We start from the raw sequence: 9,333 nt of genomic DNA, 5'->3' as shown, positions 1-9,333 counted from the left end.
AAAACATTCCAAAAATGTTGATGTTTTTGAAATGAACATTTTGACTTTTTGATTCAAAGTGATTTTCCTTTTAAGTTTTACTTCAATTTTGTGAATGTTTTTTAAGGTAAAAAAAAAACCCTTGAAAATGAAACAAAAGTTTTGTTGGACCCTAATTGAATTTGTTTTACTCTTTTTTTGGTTTGCTGAAATCAATGAAAATATTTTGTTTTGGGTCAACCCAAAAGGGTTTCCCCCCCTGATTTTATGGTTTAGCCGCTGAACTGAAAAATAGTATTATTTGCACAGCTCTATCCTGTCTCTCTCAGTCTCATGTCTATGCCCCACCTTTCTCTTCATCCTCTACCCTGCTGCATCCCTGTGTGTTAAATTGGGATAATAATACTACCTCACCCCACAGGAGTGTTGTGAGGATCAATTCATTCATCTTTGTAAAGCAATAAGATTCTACAATGAGAACACCATGGAAAAGCCCATGAGGAAATGTATAATTCTGTATTCAGTGCAGAGTTTGGATAATAAGCAGGAAATAATACCACTCCAACCAACTGCCAGCTTATGTTCCATGGCACTTCCTTCGTACAGAAAAATTTGGAAATGGCCTTCTAGAAGGGCACAGCCATTCTGGAGGTCGCAAATCATGGCTTCTAAGCGCTTGTTTCTTCAATTCTAACTCTGATGTAAGGGCAACAATATGAAATGCAAGAGATGGCAGCATTGGACACATTACCTGTTCTCCTTAGAGATGGGTGAAGGGGGCAGGCAAGGCATTGTGGCTCTCTGCACTAGTAGGAATGCATCTGGCCATTCATTGTACCCTGGTAGGTACACTGAGTTTCTTGGGGGTGCAAAATTATAACTGAGAGGAGAATTTAGTCCAGAGATTCTATCATTCTTAGTTGTTATGCATTGTGTGTATGTACCTCGGTAATTTGGAGCTGAGGGTCACAGCCCAGAAAACCACTAATGCTTAAAATGCCTTTTAACAGTGAATGTTTGCCTCTGAAGAAATGCACCTTTATTAGCAGGCAGCATGGGTAGAGTTTTGAAACTATTCTTGCCTCCCAATTATCCTTTCTATTTCATGATTGAATACCAATACTAGAGATAGGCAGGCACTGAACTACCTAGACCTCCTGGGTGCGACTCCAATATACTTGCCTGATATTGAAAATTGAAGTACCTAAAGAAATTTATTTTAAATTTGTTTTCTTGAGGAAAATTTAGCTATTGTTTTATCCCCACTGCTACATCACAAGGAGGAAAAAAACTCAGGACAGGATGAAAGCAGGAAGGTGAGAAATCAACATTATTTCTGTAATCTACAGATATCTGCTAGAACTGCATAAACATCTACAAAAAAAACTTTCTTTGTATATTCACTAGAATTTTGAAATGAATGCATGTTGGCCATACTGCTTGCCATATGTGTTCACTTTCTATAGACATTTGAGTTAGTGTCATGACTGTTCATAGAAAGAGAATGTTAAAGCCGCATGTATATGTATTTGTGGTAACCAGATTTTGGATTCACACATGCGAGTATTCGCCCCAGTAGTTGTTGCACACTCAGCCAGTTGGAACATTGTGACTCATCTAATCAGTCACAACTAACAAACAAAGCTCAAGTAGCGATTGGGGAATATTTACAGAGAACGGTTCCTCATCAATCCGTACAAAACTATTTGCAAAAAAAAAACCAACTAGTTGAATTCTTTTGTATAACAAATAAACTCAAGGAAATCTCAAGCTGCTCCTGGATCCCATGAGCAAAAAAAAAAGGGGGGGGGGCTAAACTCAGTGACTAAACTATTCATTGTGAATTATTCCCTCCGCTCTAATGTCTGCATTGCATGGAAGTATGGTGCCAGCTCTGCTATACACTGTCATTTCACTCTTCTAGGAATAATGTGGGAAGATACTGCCGAGCATGTTTAAACGGTGTGCAAAGGACATTATACATATTTAACGTGTCACCTGCCTTTTTTGTTTGCGTTGACAATCTAGGGCTACCACCTTTCAAAGATAAAATATCAGCCACAAACAGTGAAATAATGCAATGCTGTTTATTTCCTTCTTTTCAATCAATATTTAGCACAACAAATATACTCGGCTAAATAAAGCCCTTGCATGCATACTCATTGCTCCCACTGAAGTCAGCAGGAGCCCTGTGCAACATCAGTAGTCAGTGTTTGACCAGTTTGCTTTTGTCCTACAAAGGAATTATTGTACCAGCCATTAGTTACACCTGCTGATTCTGCTGGCAATGCACTGGCTAGTTGTCACTGTTACCTAATAAAAATGTCCTATAAGGTCATTTTGTCTTGTCCCCACCAAATGCAGGATTCTTCCTTAAAAATTTTAAGTGGATTGGACTAAACACTAATAAATGTATTTGAAGAAAGGATCCTGCAAGAGGGCTGTCTCATCACCTCTCATCACCTAATAGATTTCACTGTCATGAAGATTTTCCTGCTATCCCATATAGATTTTTTCCTTTTCCTGATGAAATATGGTGTCTCCTCTCCCATGTGTTCTCTCCTCTAAACTGTTGATGGACCAGATTACATTACTAGCTATACCACAACCGAGGAACCACTAAGAGAGATTATACCTCCTGAGGAATAAGCCCTCTCTCTTACCTTGTTAGCATCCATAGGGAGCATGCAAGCTTGCCCTCTCCAGCAACCTGGCCAATTTAGTGGGTAAGTGTGGAGTGAGGTGCAATTTGAATGGAGACGAAATAGTCCAGAGAGGAAAGAGGTTACAATAGTCTAGGAGGCAGAATACAAATGCACAGATAAGGGGTTTGAGGGGTAAGACAGAAAGGAAGGACAGGTTTTATAAATGTGTAGTAGTGACATGATTTGTAAAGACTTGGATGTGAGAAGTAAAGGAGAAAGGAAAAGGAGCTGGGAATAGTACTGAAATCCCCCAGCACTATAATAGAGAGAGAATTTCCTACCAGGATAGAGAAGTGAGGAATCAGGAGGGAAGATGTGAAGATTCAATTTTTGCTATGTAAAGTTTGTGGGTAGATATCCAGGAAGAGACATGAGGCAGGCAGTTGGAGGTGTGAGACTGGACAAAAGGGACTTGCCATGGATAAAGAGGTTAATTTGGGAGCGATTAGCTTCACGATGGTCATTGAACTCATGAGAGTGGATTATGGATAAGGCTCAGTGGGAGACAACAAGGGGCCAACCCTAGAACTTGTGGAAAGCTGAGTGAAAGTGGGAAAGGAGGTTGACATATTGAAGAAAGGGTTGCAAAGCCAATTGGAGAAACTAGTTGAGCACATAGTTATGAAAAATCAGGGTGGAGAAAAAGAGAGTTAAGGAAGCTAGAGTGACTGATGATGATGATCACTTACCTGCTCACACCCCTTAATAAAAAGGTAGCATGCTGTACTTTCCTTTAAATGTTGATAGCTTAAGCGCAAAGCATTAGGAACATGTTAAATTTAACTGAAACAGGACCACGATGTGGGGAAATAACTAAATGCATTCATTGGGCTGCTAGATATCCGTGTTGGATATCTGCTACAAATAGATAGGGAAAGGTCTGTTAATAACAAATAATTAGTACATTTCCATGCCATCTCTCAATTTTTTTAAATGATGGCAAGTCCTAAGAAGATATGGTGCCAAGCACTTTTTGGTTTTGCCAATTATTTAAATAGCACTTAACCCCAAAGAAATGTCAGAACATAGAGCAGAAATGCTTATTTTTACTAGTTGCTTCAATTAACTGGTAATGAAAAATATAAAGTGCCAGTTATATTTGCCAGTTAATCTTCACAACTGCCTTCCCTATAGGTATTAGTATCTCCAATTTACATATAGGAAAACTGAGGCACAGTGAGGGGGTTTTTTTTGTTTGTTTGTTTGTTTTTGTTTTCTTTTGTATGTGGTTTTCCCAAGGCTTTAGATGGAGACACTGCCAGGGCAGAGATCAGAAAATAAGGATACATGGCTCTCAGTCCTTTGATCAGAGCACTAGGCCACACGTCCCTCCATCTCTCCCTCCTCCAACAGCTCTCTCTCCATAGTCATTAGGTTTCCTTTATTCTTGTTTTCATGAAATTTGCTTGATTTGCCCTTTTAAATATTTTATTTTTTGTTTCTTCACCTTCTTTTTCATTCCTTTCTTTATTGTCTTTCCTTGCTGTCTCTTTTTGCTTCATTTTCTCTGTTCACTTATTTCTTAAACTCTTTGTTTTTACTTCTGATTTTCCAGGTTTGTTCTGTCTGTCCATTTTGCTCAGCAAGTAAAATCACTGCTCTCCCTCTCCTTGCTTACCCACTATCTGCCCAGCTGATATGACAAATTAGTAATGAATGCACTTTTTGTATAATTTACTAATGTCCATGTTATTGCAACAGTATCATAGCAATTCATTGGGGGAAATAATAACACCTCAGCTCCTCTTGTCTTTCAGCAAATTTGAGATTTATAAGCAGGGATAGAATAAAGGGCCTGATCTAAAGCCCATTGAGTTCAATGAGACTCTTTCCATCGATTGCAATGGGCTTTGGATCAAGTCCAGATAGCTGAAGCTTGATGCTCTTCTGTTTAATATTCTCTTATCTTTGCTCTTCAGGTGTCCATCACCATGGTATCTGAGCACCTTCTTGGAATGTATTAAGCAACTGTAACTAGCATATGTCAGGTGTGAGTCATTCTCTCTCACTTCCTCTCCTTTTCATAGCTTAACATAAATACTAGAATCATGTTCCTCAATAAGGGCTCAGTGGTGCCTTTACAGCACTGGCCCATATTGGGGATAGTGTAGAGCATCATGATTCCCAGCTGGAACTCTGGGAGGCAGTGCACTGCAAAGAAGCACAATGCCTCCTAAAAGCTCATAGGAAGGAAAAGGGAGCACATTTGCTGCTACACATCCCTTAAGTGTGAGCTCCACTTCATGCATGTGCAGCTGCTGTTCACTGGGGCGGGGGCTAAGACAGCTAACTCGAAGCAATCCTGAGAGCAAGGTCTGTGGCTGTGGGCAACCTGTGCCTAGGGTGTGCAAAGCAGGAGTGATTTCTTGCTGCCTTCCACCCCTAAATTCTTGGGAAAGGGGGCAGACTGGAACATGGCTCTTCCCCTGGCAGTATAAGCAATGGCTGTATATGACAGTTATAATATTGAGAATGACATCCTTGCCCACGCTTCTTAACAGCCTCACCAGTATAACCATCAGGGCTTTAGAAGTTACAGGGTAGAACTAACATCATCCTGGGTAGCATCACAAGAGACTGCTGTCAGGAGGACCACCAATATTATTACTAGCGGCAATAAAAAAGCACTTCTTAAAATGTTTTTTTCCACCTAATTGTCAAAACTGAATAATATTATCAGCTTTTTTATCCTTTGAGTATTTTTCTAATAAGAAAGCACAGAGATGCACTGCAAATAAAAACGGAAGATTTGAGGATGCAAAGCAATCATGCAAAATGACTTTCATATCAGTTTGATAAGCAGCTGAGATTTAATAACTACATCTCTCCTATGGTGCTGGATGAAAGTTTAATACTTTATGCTTTTGCTTCTTTCTTCTGCACGATGCTTATTCAGAATCATAACTTTTGCTTTTATAGTCACAGAAATGTGAGGTGCAGTGGATTAATCAAAGCCTTAGGAGGCTCCAGCCTAGTCCAGACTAAAGTGACTTATACTCAAAACCTAGGAGAAGACTATCAGTGGTCATAAGGGAAATGAGTGGAGATTCAAAAGTGCAAGTAGTATTTATTGTAGACAATGCACATATCTTGCTGGAGCCAAGAGGAATGACGGAAGAAGGCCAGTCTCTTAACGTCACATTCTAAGAGATGCTAGGTAGCATATGCTCAGCACCTCTCAGGATTTGGCCCACTGATTTTAGCTAGGGTTAGAACCAAAGCTATGAGAAAGAAGCCTCCAGAAGATGTCACCATGTTCATGTAAAAATCAGTTGTGGGCAGATTATTATAATACTGACAAAGAACCCAGTACTCATTCTCTTTTTAATTTGCAAATGAGCTTTTGGAAGGTCTTTTGAGCACAATAGTTTGGCCACACTGTGACAAAACCGACAGCTGCATGGTAACCATAGTGACTTTGAGACCAGATGATGGCCAAGAAGACTGTATCGTGCACCACTAAGCAGTGCCTGGTAAGTATTTTCAGTTTGAGCCTGGTCATGAGGTCAACACACCTGCCCAGGCTTGGTAGCAACCTGGAGACCGAGGGGACATCTGCATTTTGGAGGTGATTGGTTTAGGGGGAAGCCTTGGTTGAGAGTGTGCTGGCTGTCCTGCTCTTACAGTGCCCCCTACTGCCGGTTCACAAAGAAGCAGTTGTAAATATTATTGGAGTCAGCTATGTGTTTCTATCTCATCCCCCTGGATAGCAATGTAGCTATTGAAACGGAAGGAAAACATTTAGAATGAATGGGGGTTAAAAATGGATTTAAAATCAAGAAGCAGACAATAGTATACATGCAGATGCTAGAAAAGCTATGTATTCGTGGGTGGATGGATAGATCCGATTTTCAATGTATGTACTACAAAAACAGATAATAAAAAGAATACAAATGAAAGAACATCTGATCAGTCATCAGATCTAACTATAGTACTTTAATAGGAATTGCAACTCCAGATGTTGTCTTAAGAAAATGAATCAATTAGGCAAATGAGGAATCCCTTCATAAATCATAGCATGAGAAGGTAAAGTCCAGTAGCTCCAGCTTGGTGTTTAAATATTTTGCGGACACTCCTTATTGTTGTGTACCTGTACACTTTACTAGATGGCTCCTGATCATTTAAGTTGTTGTTTACCTTTGTGGTTGCTGGTTGGATTTGAAAAAGTGTTCTAAATGTTCAAAACCTTTTACTCTGAAAATAATAATACATCAGCGTTTAGGAGTTGAACCCAGCAGAAACTGGTGTCACTATTCATAAAATAATTGAGTTTACACAAAAAGTGATTTCTGTAATAGCCCCCTTTTTACAAGTATGTACATTTTATTTAAAATTACTGACTCAAAAGGCAAGGTAGAAAAAAAATCACCTCCAACAACTTCCTGTAATTGCGAATTATTGTGAGGGAAACAGAAGGAAAAGATTTGGAAATTATGAGCCATTATGCTCGAGAGAGAGAGAGTGAGAGAGAGAGGCAGTGGGGAAAAAAAAAGACATCTCGGCTTCATGAAACACAGCTGACAAGCTCGACTAAATTACCCCCGGACCATTACAAAAATCACTTAATTGCCAACCATTTTGTTAGGTCAATTGACTCTAATTGAAAAAATAACAAAAAGCTTATTATGCTGCAAATGCGGCCGTGGAAAATGAGTCTTCTGTTAGGAGGAAACAATAATTCTAAATTTCAGCTGCTGCTAACACTACAAAGTTCAGTGTTTTCTTCTGATAGAATCTACTGTGCAGGAGAAAGTGAATATGTTTCAATTGATTGATATTTCCTTTAATCCTGCATATCCTCACACACACACCCCCCACTTTGAATTTCCCCTTTGTCACACACACACACACACGCACACACAACCACTCCTTTTAATGTCGCCTTTGTAGTGCATTGCAGCTCCTTCACTTTCTGTGGCAGGGCTGATGCCAAGTCAGTTCCTAGGGGGTTGTGGTTTGGTGTGTGAGGAGGGTGCTGTTACTACTGTTTTCTGTTCCTCCACTATTCAGTCTTCAGCAACCCAGATTTTCTGAACCAAGCCCAGGTTCTACCATTGCAACAAACAGTGCAGGAGTTAAGGAGGGAGATCTTGCTAAAAAGCTCCCAGACCATTTTATTTCTCCTACACCCAATAATTTCCCTTTTTAATGCAGCTAAAGCAACAATGCTTGCACATTTTCACGCACTCAATATCTCAGAAACTGTCGTTCCCCCCCGCCCCAAGTGTGCATAGAAAAGAACCCTCTCCGATTGGTACTTAATACTGTAATTTTAAAGTCCTTCTGTTTGTGTAGGTGAAGGTTTATTTATAATGATACAGTTTTTAGGATGGGTTTGCATGAGTTTGTACATTTTGAAATAGATAAACCGGCTGGAGCCCTGTTATTGTCCCAATTACTGATATGAATAGTGGAGGTTTATAATGGGATTGATTCTGCTCTGTGAAAAGTAATTATTTGTCCATAAAACCAGGAGGCTGCAGAAATGAACTCGGATGGCAACAGCCTTTTGTTCAGCTCCCTCACGATGGAGAGGCAGGGAAATTGAAGAAAGTTCTCAGTTGCCACAGTGCATGATTAAATAGTTCTACATAACCATAGCTATACATTTACCTCTTGCATTGTGCTCTGAAAATTACCTTTGCTGGTTTTATTCTTTCAAGAAACACTGTCTGACTGGGCCACACTTTATAAGGCCCAACACAGAGACTCATGAGCCGACTAAGTTCAAATCGTGAACCAAAAACAATATTTACAATAGGATGCTGCACTACGGTATTTTAGAGAAAATACAATAGAATTTGGGGGAGGGAAGGGTAGGTTGTGGGGTTGGTTTTTTTTTTGTGTCATGCCTTTCATACCTGAAGCATTTTATAGTACTTTATAAAGCAAATGAGTTAAATACTGGTGGTGTGATGCTTATATAGGCAAACAGTGCAGCTATTACGTTCTCAGCATATTGTCTCTTTATATAGACCCCAATATCACTTACATACAGGGACTTATAGCAAATATATCAGACTGTGAAGCACACACATGTGTTGTTTCTTTGGGGGCATCCACAGCTGTATACAATCAATAGAACATTCTTTTGGAGTGCACTGTAGGTCAACAAGAACCTTGACACACAGCTGAATTTATGAGCACTCACATTGTAGTAAATATGCATCATTTAAATTTCTACAGGTGTTTAAAGATTTGCCCCACAATTATTTTTAAAAAGAATATATGTATGAAGAACAGAGATTGTGTGTAATCAGGGTTTCCAGTTGGATGTTAAAATAGAGACAACTCATCATAGCACATATCTGAAAATAGTATAAAATCTGTAACAAAAGCACTTGATATTTAAACAGTTTTTAACCATATGATATTTTTATGGATGGGAGCCAGAGGTCCCTAAAATATCCCAAGTTTTGTTGGCTGTATGGGGCTTTCCAGAGTATTTTTAAACACCATTAAGAATCTATTTTTACCCTAAAAGGTATAAGGCTATATTTTTTTAAATGACAAAATCAGGAAAACACAAACACGACAATTCAGAAACACTGTTTGTCACAGGGAGAAGTGACTTTAAAAAACACAATTGTTTTCCCTCCCTTATAGTCTGAAAGAGACAAAATTAAATAGATAAAATCTGAAGAAAAAC

This window comes from Lepidochelys kempii, chromosome 6, assembly GCF_965140285.1.
Source record: "Lepidochelys kempii isolate rLepKem1 chromosome 6, rLepKem1.hap1, whole genome shotgun sequence".
Taxonomy (NCBI): domain Eukaryota; kingdom Metazoa; phylum Chordata; order Testudines; family Cheloniidae; genus Lepidochelys; species Lepidochelys kempii.
Note: the sequence above shows the minus strand (reverse complement) of the source record.